Source organism: Panthera uncia, chromosome B1, assembly GCF_023721935.1.
Source record: "Panthera uncia isolate 11264 chromosome B1, Puncia_PCG_1.0, whole genome shotgun sequence".
In the NCBI taxonomy this organism is placed as follows: domain Eukaryota; kingdom Metazoa; phylum Chordata; class Mammalia; order Carnivora; family Felidae; genus Panthera; species Panthera uncia.
In genome coordinates, this window is record NC_064811.1 from 157,183,846 (window position 1) to 157,195,798 (window position 11,953).

The window sequence follows — 11,953 nt, forward strand, 5'->3', positions numbered from 1 at the left end:
AGCTGGGTGCTTTGGAGTGGCCAAGATCTAGGACAGTCCCTGCCCTCGAGGAAGTTAAAATCTTAGGGAGATAAGGCTCCCCAGGCCCAACTGAACATCCCAGTGTAGTGAGTCGTAAAGCCTTTGTAGAGATACCCTAGGAAACCATCAGAGTTTGGCCTGCCCACCCACTGACATCACCAACAGCACTGTTTCTGGCAGTTGGGACCCCAGTGACAACTGTTAGGACAGACACCACATGCTGTGAAGCAGGGAATACAAAGAAGTGTTTCAAGCTGTGGTATATGTTTCCAAGGTATCGACCCAGTCTGGAGACGAGAGTTGCTACGAATAGGAAAAGTACACCTAGAAACATCATAAAACGATACTTCTATGTTTGTCCAGTGTGGTGGTTATGCAGATGCCATGAGTTAAGGGAATCTGAGAAGTCTTCAGAGAGGAGGAGGGTAGGACTTGATCCTAGGAAGGGCCTTCCCTAGGTCATGAATGGCCTGAGGTACGGGGGCCAAGAGCAGTTTAGTGGAGGAGTGTCACAGCTGTTGGGTTTTCCATACACAAATGAAGAGGCCAGGTCAGGGGCAGTGAAGACAGCATATACTGGGAAAGGAGGCTTGAAGGCACTTGGTGCGGTGGAAGGCGGAAAGACGTGTCCTGGAGGTTTCTGGTCTGGGTGACCCAGAAGAGTGGTCAGAAGGGAATGCTGGGTCAGGAGTTGCACAGAATAAACAGTGAGAAGGCTAAAACCAGAACCTCGGGGAATGTTCCCAGGGAACACGAGCGGAGTAGGGACCTCGACTGCCAGTGATTTTTCCAGCCTCCGTGCTGCTGTTGGCACAGCTGTGGGCATCCCTCCAATTCCCAAGAAGCTAGATGAGGTCCTGATGGAGGCTGTCTTTCTACTAGCTTCCTTTTGTGAGACATTCACTGTGGAAATGACGCAAGGAGCGGCCCAAAGACACATAGCCAACCAAGGAATCCCATGGTATTTCAGGAGGGGCAGGGTTCATTAATTAATAGACCTACATGTGGTCTTTTCCAGCTAAAATCCAACTGCATTCTGACTTAGCAAGCCTTTGCTAAGCCCCTTATCTATACTCAGCATGGTGCTAGACCTTCCAAGCAATACAAAAGAATTTCAAGATCACCACGTGAGGAAAAAATCCAAGGAGGCATGATGAAGTGCAAGAAGGTGGAATGAGAGCCGGGCAGGAGCAGTCGGAGTATGATGGATAGGTAGGCTGCGGGGGTGGTGTCTGGAATAGATACATATGGTGTGTATAGGAAGACTATGGGGCTCAGGTGTGTTGGGTAGCACGAGCTAAATTTAGATAGCATAAGATTAGGTTATTGGGGTAAAAAGCCATTGATTGCCTTTTGTATGTCTGGAGCTTTACTACAATCTTATTTCTGGCCCCAATAACTTAGAAGGTGGATGTTCTTATCCCCATTTTATTTATGTCCATGGTGGATGCATGGCAGAATTGGGGTTCCAGCTTCTGTCTGTCCAGGTCCACAGCCCATGCTCTTCGTACCACACTGGACGGAAGGGAGGTCTGCATTATTTAGATTCTGAGCCATAGACAACTAGGATGTTGGATGGAGGTATTAGAATAAGGCAGTGACAGGTGTTAAGGCGAATCAGGTGAAGGTAACTAGAGCAAAGAAGTCATTCAGATGTTCGGTGGGTTGCTGAGAATTAGGGAGGTGGGGGTGGGGGGTGAAAAGTAGCGAGTGAAAGAAGGTTGGTACATTTTGTCATTTATGCAGGGGCTATTTTTTTTTAAATATTTTTAATGTTTATTTTTGAGAGAGAGAGAGACAGCATGAGTAGGGGAAGGGCAGAGAGAGACACACACAGAATCTGAAGCAAGCTCCAGGCTCTGAGCTGTCAGCACAGAGCCCAATGCAGGGCTCGAACCCACGGACAGCGAGATCATAACCTGTGCTGAAGTCAGACTCTTAACTGACTGAGCCACCCAGGCACCCCAGAAGGGCTATTTATTGAGTGCCTACTGTGTGCCTGCATGCAGGCACTTTCAGGCACTAGAGACAGCAGTGGGCACAACAAAGCACTGCCTTCCAGGAGCTGACCTAGTGGAGGTAACACATTTAGGGATTGAGCCTGCGCATGATTCTTATCTTGTATATTCAGCTTTTGTTGCTGAAATCACAAACCTGGCCCCCTCAAAATGAGGTTCAGAATTTAGCAGAGCCAACCCTCCCTGCCCTTCTAAGCAGAGGACAGGTGCCATGTGCTGTGGGACAAGTATTCCTGCATGGAAGAGCCAACACCCCAGTGACAGGCAGTTGATACCTCATTTTCTGGAAATAACTAGAACAAACCTCCCTCCTCATCTGCAACAGGTTAAATGAATATGAGGAGTAGAGGAAACTGTAGATTGATTGGGGGAAAGCACAACCCCTGAAGATTAGGTTTTCTTGAATGTACACATTCCAAAGAATATGACTTGAATGTGCCCTGCAGGGAGGGAGGGGACCCCATGGCCAAAATGGAAGCAAATCCCTCCTTCCTCCAGCTGTTAAGAGGCCATAGCACAGGAAGCTGGTTTTTAAAGGAAGACCTTTGGGAGCACCTGGGTGGCTCAGTTGGTTGAGTACTGACTTCGGCTCAAGTCACGATTTCACAGTTCTGGACTTTGAGCCCCACATCAGGCTCTGCACTGACAGCTCAGAACCTGGAGCCTGCTTTGGATTCTGTGTCTCCCTCTCTCTCTGGCCCTCCCCTGCTCGCTCGCTCACTCGCTCTCTCTCAAAAAATAAATAATAAAACATTTTTAAAAATTTTAAAAAGTAAAAATAAAGGAAGACCTTTGAGCTGTCATTTGTTCCTTATTCTTAGGTTCTTTACGAAAAGTTGTGTGTGTGTGTGTGTGTGTGTGTGTGTGTGTGTTTTAGTTTCCAGCCACAATACTCAAGTTAGTGCTGCCTCCTGCTGGAAGAGTTCGTTAAAACAAGGAAGGAAGTCTAGTCTCGGTGCTTCTGTACCATTCAGTGAGGGGTGCCACAAGGATTGTACACCTCAGCATACTGCTTCACATTATCTCAAGATTATGCGCCTGGCTTCACGCTGTCTGAGATGAATACTGAAGGAAAAGTTCCAGACAGCCTAACCAGAGTTGCTGGGGGAGGGGGGGTGGGGTGGGCAGAACCAGGAGCGGCGTAGAACACTTCTGCACTGCTCAGATCTGGTTTGGGACAAGCTAGTTACAACCCTGCCTCCCCTCTCCAGTCAAACACAGCCATGCAGGCAGATGTGCTACCTTCTGACCTCAGTTCACCACTCATCAGTCAGCTCTATCCAGCTAGGAACAAAGTTTGCATGGCTTCTCGACTTGAGCTTTTGCCATTGGGCTGCATTTAAACCTTTTCCTAGTCACTCTACCCTGACATGGGAGGAACAAGACTTCCTTCCCATAGGACAGACAGGACTCTGAACTATTAAGAACTCTTTCCTTAGGCTCTATCAGGATAGGTTCAGATTTGCAGTGGAATCATGGATATAAATGTGGTTGTCCTGGGGCACCTGGGTGGCTCAGTCCGTTGTTTGACTTCAGCTCAGGTCATGATCTCACAGTTCATGAGTTTGAGGGCTGCATTGGGTTCTGCGCTGACAGATCAGAGCCTGGAGCCTGCTATGGATTCTGTGTCTGTCTCTCTCTCTGTGAAAACTAAACATTGAAAAATAATAATAATAAATGTAGTTGTGCCTCGGGTAATCCCTCAGCTCTTGGGACTTTCAAGTTCTGAGCCATTCAAGAACACAGCCACAGCTGTGTTTCCTGGCCCCGAGCTGAGCCTCTTAACTGAGACTAGGGACATTTTACAACGTACTAGACAGTTCTGATGTCCTACATAGTGGCATTGAACTCTACTCTGTAAGCCTGATGAACTTTGCTACTCAATTCACTGACAAATGATGCTAGTGGTACTGATTTGGAGGGAAAGTAGCATGACTTCCTCTCTCCTTTCCTCCATAGATGGTATCTGAACCAGATCAGCTTTCTGTAGTGCAAGGGGCCCAGAGGCTGTGGTTCATTACCTCCACCTATTCAGCCCTGGGTTTAGAAGATCTCAAATCACAAAGGAAGAAGATGGCACCACCATTTTTCTGCTGTAGTCAAGATATAATTGGAAATGCCACTCCATCATCAGTGGATAGTCCCTCCTTTGACAAGATTTGGCACCTTCAAATGGAACAAATCTTTTACCACTGACTGATTCCTCTTTCCCTCCTGGAGACTCCCAATTCTTTCTTCTTCATCTCAGACTTGACAGCTTCCCTCATGTTCCTCCAGGGTTGAAGATAAGCCATTGCAAACGGGAAGACATTATCAACCCAAGGAGAGCTATTGATCCTGACCCATCAAGACAGTTGGCCTGCTATGTATAACATTCACATAGATGCCACACAAAGTATATGTGACCAGTGGGTATTTGGATCCAGTGAGGGGTGGGTAGCAGAGGGCCCTGGCTCTTGGGCCTGCATCATGAAAACTTAAATCCCTGAATGAGTAGCTGCATTAAAATTTACAGTTCAGTCAGAAGCTTTCTTTTGCCAAGGAAGGGAAAGAAAGGAGGTCGTAACATTGTCTCCCCAGGAGTCTTCATGGACTCCTGAATGAAGTAAGCCCACTCTCTGATTTCCCCTACTTCAATTCTCTGATAATTGCTGTCTTCTTGACCTTTCCCAGAGAGTTGGGTTTCTTGTACCGTACAGCTTCATTTATGTTCTGCGCTCCTGACTACACCTCATCCCCTACAATTCCAACAGAACAACCATCCACCACGTCCTGGTCAGAACTATGTTTAGAGCAAGGGAAAACTGTAACCTCACTCTTTCCCTGCCCACATTTTTGGCCTCGAGTATTCCACAGGGACTCTCACCAGAGAAACTCATGCCTACCCCATGTGTTCTAAACAGTATTCATCACCAGCTCCCTGAGGAACCGCAGGAAGGCAGGAAGCATCTTTTTGCTTGGATGCAGACCCCACACTAAGACTCAAAATGGGCCCCGAACTTCCAATCCTTGTCCCCTCTCCAGCTCATCCTCTTGCCCCTCATCCTGCTACATCAGTGATGCTCAAACTTCAGAGGGCATTAGAATGACTTGGGGAGCTTGTTAAGACACCTTGCGAGGCTGGACCCCCAGAGTTTCTAATTCAGGAGGTCTGGGGTGGAGCCTGAGAATTTGCATTGCTAGTACATTCCCAGAATTATCTGGGAATGCTGCTAGTCCACTGTGAGAACCACTGAGCTACATAATCTGAGGACATCAGCTCTATTAGTCCAAACTATCACAGCAAGCTTGCATCCACTACAAGAGCCAGAGTGGAGAATCAGCCAGCAGGTGCCCTTACGTCCTTGGGTAGGTCCTCCTCAGACTCCAGAGGTCCCCTTGCTGAAGCCTCTGGGCCACTTTCCTCAGTGGGACTGGTGGCACCTTTGGCCTTATAGTGGGACAAGCCTTCACAGGAGAGCGATGCAGTTTGATTCATTCAACAAATATTTCCTGAGTGCCTTCTGTGTTGTTGTTGTTGTTTTGCTTTACAAATGATAAAAACATGGAGGTATGGGCGGGGGAAAGGGGAGTAGGGAGCAGAGTCCTGGACATCCGACCCACTATTCTTTTTTGGGAAAGGACCTGGAAACTTTTGGCAAAGGCTGGTCTGGGATGCTTGCTCCCCACAGGTTCTCTCCCTTGGGTACTGAAGGCCCTCTGCTAGTCAAGAACTCTATATAAAGTACAAATACAGTGCTTCTGCAGGGCTCACACTTTAATCTTTACTAGTGTAACGGATGTGAATCTTGGTCTGCAACTCGTTAGCAGGGAATAGGGTTATCTTTTTGTAATTCAACATAATTTACATTCTTTTTACATGTCTTTTTATAATCCAACAAAGTTCTCCTGAACTTGTTCTGTTGGGCATGGTATATCCAAGTCTAACCCCCAAGGTGTCCAATGGCTTCCTCAGCCACCCCATAGGATGTTCAGTTATGGCCCCACGTGGGGCATTGAAGCCTTGGCCCTGCAGCTCCAGCAGCCCCTTCTGCTATTTCTGGGCCAGGTTAGAGGATGTGGGAGTCATCCCGTCTTGCGTGCGCTGCACCACGGCACCCAAATCTCTGCAAGGCTCAGTCCTGGTCTGTCTAGACTTACCCCACAGTCATGGTGCGTCCCTTTCTCATCTCGTAGGTAATCTACACGGGGGTAGAAGTGTGTATCCCAAGTATCTTAGTTCTGAGTTCTTTCTGTACCTCTAAGGAACGGAGATGACAGACTATTTCTCTTTCACCTTGCCCTATCTCCCCTTCAGTGACTGAAGCACAGAGCAACGCTTGTTGCATCTTAGAACCACACAGGAAGCTTTTTTAAAGCTATCAATGCCTAGGGGTGCCTGGGTGGCGCAGTCAGCCAAGCATCCAGACTCTTGATCTCCACTCAGGTAATGATCTCACAGTTTCTGAGTTCTGAGCCCATCAGGCTCTGCGCTGATGACGCGGAGTCTGGTTGGGATTCTGTCTCTCCTTCTCTCTGCTTCTACCCCGCTTGTGCTCTCTCTCTCTCTCAAAATAAATAAATAAATTTTAAGAAAATTTTTAAAAATTAATAAAGCTATCAATGCCTGGATCCCCCGTTCACAAGGTCAAATTGTATTGGCCAAGGGTCCTTGCCTTTTTTTTGGTAAAGTTCCTCAGGTGATTTTAAAGTATAGCCAGGGTTAAGCACTATGTGGGAAGGGAGACGGGGTAGATGGGAAATTCATTACTATGTGGAATTACTCTGCTAAGTTAGCTAATAGCTAAGCATAGTTAGTTATTACCAGCTGTATACAAAGCCTTGTTGAAAGGGATCACGTTAGAGAAGCTAGTCGGAAGGTGAAATAGGGTCAGAAATACTTATGATCCTCAGGCCAGCATTCCTGCCACCCACCTGGGAGCTTGTTAGAAATGCAAGAATCTCAGCCCCCACCTCCCCCCCCCCCATCAGACTTTCAGCATGTGCAAAGTACTGCCTAACTAACACATTTATTTTGCTAAAGCAGACTCTTGGGAGGAGGAAAGTCTGGAACTGGGTTTTTAAGTTGTAGAACTTTCTGGAAAGCTTCATTCATCTCTGAGAAAACAGCAAGAAAACACTCATGCAAGAAGTTAGTGGGGCTGCTGACAGACCAAATGGACACAGCTTGGGTGCGTTTCAGGAGCGAGGAGTAATTCAAAACAATTAGAAGCCAGCTCATCCATGTCTTCGTTTTGTCTTTAAATGAGAAGAAAATGATCCATTCCTTAAGGAGAGGGAGCATCGTTTTTTCTGCTTGAAAGATGATAGAAGTAGGTTAGTTCACTTCAACACTTATCCTGGGGAAATTACTTTGTGTGGTTTAGTTTACCTGTGTGTACAGTTCTTGAACATGTGTCCACCTTTTTCAGATTACAAATCTAGTTCATAGAAAAATCTAAGATACTACAGAAGTACATTACAGAAAGTCTTTGTAATCACCTCCATTCCCTCAGACATAACCACTGATATAAGCTGTAACTCCAGATTTCTTTGTGTATACTAAAAATATACAAAAGTAGAATCACACCATAATACTGTTTTTTCTCTTTTGAAGTTTTTATTTAAGTAATCTCTACATCCAACATGGGGCTCCAACTCAAGACTCCAAGAATCACTTCCTCTACTGACTGAGAGAGCACCCCAATACTGTTTTTTCTTTACACTCTTTTATTCTCAAATCCAGAAGATCCATTAGTCAAAATAATTGCTTCTCAAATTAAAAAAAAAAAATGTTTACTTATTTATTTTGGAGACAGAGAGGGCACGCATGAGAGCAGGGGAGGGGCAGAGAGAGAGGAAGACAAAGAATCCCAAGCAGGCTCTGCACTGTCAGCGCAGAGCCCCTAGGTGGGGTTAGAACTCACCAACTGTGAGATCATGACCTGAGCCGAAATCAAGAGCCAGAAACATAACCAACTGAGCCACCCGGGGGGCCCTGCTTAATTTTTTTTTAAAGATTTATTTTTAAGTAAACTCCACACCCAACGCAAGACTCAAACTTACAACGCTGAGATCAAGAGTCGCATGCACTACCACCTGAGCCAGCCAGGCACGCTATTAACTTCATCCAAAATAATTAAACCCTATGGGATGAAACAATACTCTTTTGAAACTTGGATTTTTAACATTTGCCACTCGAACTGGAGAGAACAGCTCAAGCAAAGAAATGAGAGACAATGGGGTGCCTGGCTGGCTCAGTCAGTGGAGCATGTGACTCTTGACCTTGGGATTGTGGGTTTGAGCCCCATGTTGGGGCTCAATCTTTAGGGGCGCCCGGGTAGCTCAGTCGGTCAAGCATCTCTTACTTTCAGCTCAGGTCATCATCTCACAGTTCGTGTGAGGCTCTGAGCCTGATGTCAGGCTCTGAGCTGACAGTCCTGCTTGGGATTCTCTCTCTCCCGTTCTCTCTGCCCCTCCCCTACTTGTGCTCCTTCTCTCTCAAAATAAATAAACTTAAAAAAATAAAATCTTTAAAAAAAGAAAAAGGAAACGGAAGTGAACTGAATGCAGAGTGGGGTGCTGACTGCTTTTAAACATTTTAAAGTCAATTATTCATAAGACATCATGGTGTGTTACAAACGAAATGATCCCCCGTGTTGGTCCCCGTACAGATGAGCCAAACAGGATTATGAACACTGGTTCTACAATAAAAATGTTCTAATTTGCAACTGAGGCCTAGTGAATCACATACACTCACATAAAGACTGCGGGAAGCAAGGTTTCCAGGGGAAGTAACTTAGGCATGTGTCTTGATGTAATGTCTTGATGTAATGGACGTGGGGGGCCAGGGGCAATCAGGATGGAGGGAAGCAGGACCAAACCTAGAGACTGGAAGATGGGGTGGAGTATGCTGAGAATGGTGGGTTCCCACAGGAATTGGGGTCATTTGCTGGGCACTCCTGGACTCTAAGTTTTCTCTGAAAGGCAGTAAGTAGCTCCCTAAAGAAAGATGAAATGCTGCAGAGGTATCAGATGGTTGGCCAGGCTGAATTGGAGTAGGAAAGCCCGAATCAGGAAGATTCAGGTGTGGTAATCCTAGTGAAGTGAAAAAAAAAATGGCTGGGAGCACCTGACTGGCTCAGTTGGTTAAGTGTCAGACTCTTGACTTTGGCTCAAGGAGTTCGAGCCCCGCATTGCATCGGGCTCTGCACTGACAGTGCAGAGCTGGCTTGGGATTCTCTCTTTGCCTCTCCCCTGCTTGCTCTCTCTCTCTCTCTCTCTCTCAAACAAAACAAAACAAAACCACAATAGGTTGGAGGGACAAATAGGTTGGAGAAGGGACAAATCTGAGACCTAGTGGAGAAAAGTGTGGAGGGAGACAAGTTTTCTTTTTGAAGACTTTATTTACTTCCGATTCGAGCAACTCTTGGCACACTGTCAAACACTTGGAAAATACAGAGAAGAGAGAAAGAGGCGGTCTTTATAAACCCACTGCTCAAGAATAACAATTGTGAACATTCTGAATACTGTATTTGAGGATGAGAGAATGCGCTCCATATTTTCACCAGGGCCAGGCGAATAAGCGACACTCCAGCTGGATAGTCCGCTTTCTGACAAGCTGGGTGAGTTCCCCCGCTGCTGACAGGGAAACCTTCCCAAAATGTGTTTCTCCTGTTTTTATCCAGCCTAAACTTGTAAGCTGGTGCTATGAATGATTTTATTAACCTTTATCTTGAGCAGCTGTCCAGTGTGTGGGATGCCTTGCTTTCCAATTCTAGAAATTAGGTCTGGTTCCACCTTAGCCTCACCCACTTTTACCCACAGGTGAGTTGGCTGTGGAATTCTCCGAATATCCTGAACTCAAATATTCTTACTTTGACCTCTCCCCATTCTAGTTCCTGCCTTTTCATCCAGACTTCTGGACGCTGAATTCCCCCGTTTCCCTCTCTGCTTCCTCAGATGCCATGGTTAATCACCTGAACTGCTTTCTTGCTATCATCTTTGGCTGCCTTTTATCCTGGCCCCTACTTTTACCTGCCTGGAAAAACTGAAAACTCAGATGATTGTTTCAAATCATCTTCGCTGTTATATAGCATTGTGGTGTTGCAGGAACTGGAAGATATAAATTGTAGGCACTATCAATATGCAGGCTCAGAGCTCAGTGAAGCCCTCGCTATCAGCCACCAATATTTTCTCATAGTCTCCTGTTCCTAGTTACAAACCACGTCCTTATTCCATCCTCCCGATTTCTTCCTGTTTCAGATGAATGGATTCTCTCCTTGTCATCAAGCCAAACTTCATCTCTGCCAGTTGACTCAGCTCCTTGACCCGGTTCATTAAAATAATAATTTTTTTAAGTTTATTTATTTTGAGAGACAGTGAGTGTGCATGCATGGGGCGAGGGGCTGAGAGAGGGAGACAGAGAATCCCAAGCAGGCTCCATACTGTCAGCACAGAGCCCAACGCAGGGCTCGAACTCACAGACTGTGAGATAATGACCTCAGCCAAAATCAGGAGTCAGATGCTTAACCAACTGAGCCACCCAGGTGCCCTGACCCAGTTTCTTTAGAAAGCTGTTCATCAACTACCACCTCTCCTGCATTTTCAACCTCTGGCTCCATACTGATGAATAAAAGTGTGTCATGAGCCTCTCTCCCAACCCTGCATTCCCCTCCAGCTATCATCTAATTGCTCCTTCAGAACCAAACCTTTGTTTAGGAACTATTTCAAACACACTGAAAACAGAGCAAAGAACCAGGTAACAAACAAGGATTTAACAAATGTCAACATTTTGCCACATTGACTCAGTTTTCTCTTTGCAGAAATAAAATGCCTCCAGATGTCTGGGTGGCTGTCAGTTAAGCTCCTGACTCTTGATCTCGGCTCAGGTCATGATCTCGAGGTCATGAGATCAAGCCCCGTGTTGGACTCTGTACTGACTGATAGCTTGGAGGCTGCTTGGGATTCTCCCTCTCTTTCTGTCCCTCTCCAGCTCTCTCTCAAAATAAACGAGAAAGAAAGAAAGAAAGAAAGAAAGAAAGAAAGAAAGAAAGAAAGAAAGAGAAGGAAGAAAAAGAGTGAGCCTCAAAAAACTGGAAAGATCTGTCTACACAGCTATTTCTGCTTCTATCCTTCCACTCCCTTTTCAATCCACTATAATGTGGGTTCTGCTAAATGATTCCAAGAAACTGGAATCACTCATCACTTTCATTTAAAATGAATCATTCATGGCCTTCACTTAAAATGTAGCTGATGGGGTGCCTGGGTGGCTCAGTTGATTGAGCATCCAACTCTTGATTTCGGCTCAGGTCATGAGATCGAACCCTCCATCAGGCTCTCTGCTGAGCAGGGAGCCTGTTTAAGATTCTCTTTCTCCATCTGCCTCTCCCCTGTTCATGCTCTCTCTCTCTAAAATTTAAAAAAAAAAATTTTTTTTTTAAGGGGCGCCTGGTGGCTCAGTCAGTTAAGCGTCTGACTTCAGCTCAGGTCATGATCTCATGGCTTGTGAGTTCGAGCCCCGCGTCGGGCTCTGTGCTACAGCTCAGAGCCTAGGGCCTGCTACGGATTCTGTGTCTCCATCTCTCTGGCCCTCCCCTGCTCACGCTGTCTCTCTGTCAAAAAGAAATAAAAATTAAAAAAAAAAAAATTTTAATACAAAAAAATGAAGTTGCTGCCCAGAACACAACCCCCAGATCACAGCTCTTTGACAACAATTCTGTATCAGAGGTTGTCCAATCAATTTAGAGTGTCACTACTGGCATTAAAAAAAAAAAAAAAAAAGACATAATACAAATGTAGATTGTTTCATAAATCTTCTAATTGTAACTAATATAACGTGTATACTAGGTCACATTGCAAAATGTGTTTCTTACGGGAGTTGTGGCCAAACATTTGAAAGACATTGTTCTAAATTAGTGATCTTCAAAATTTTG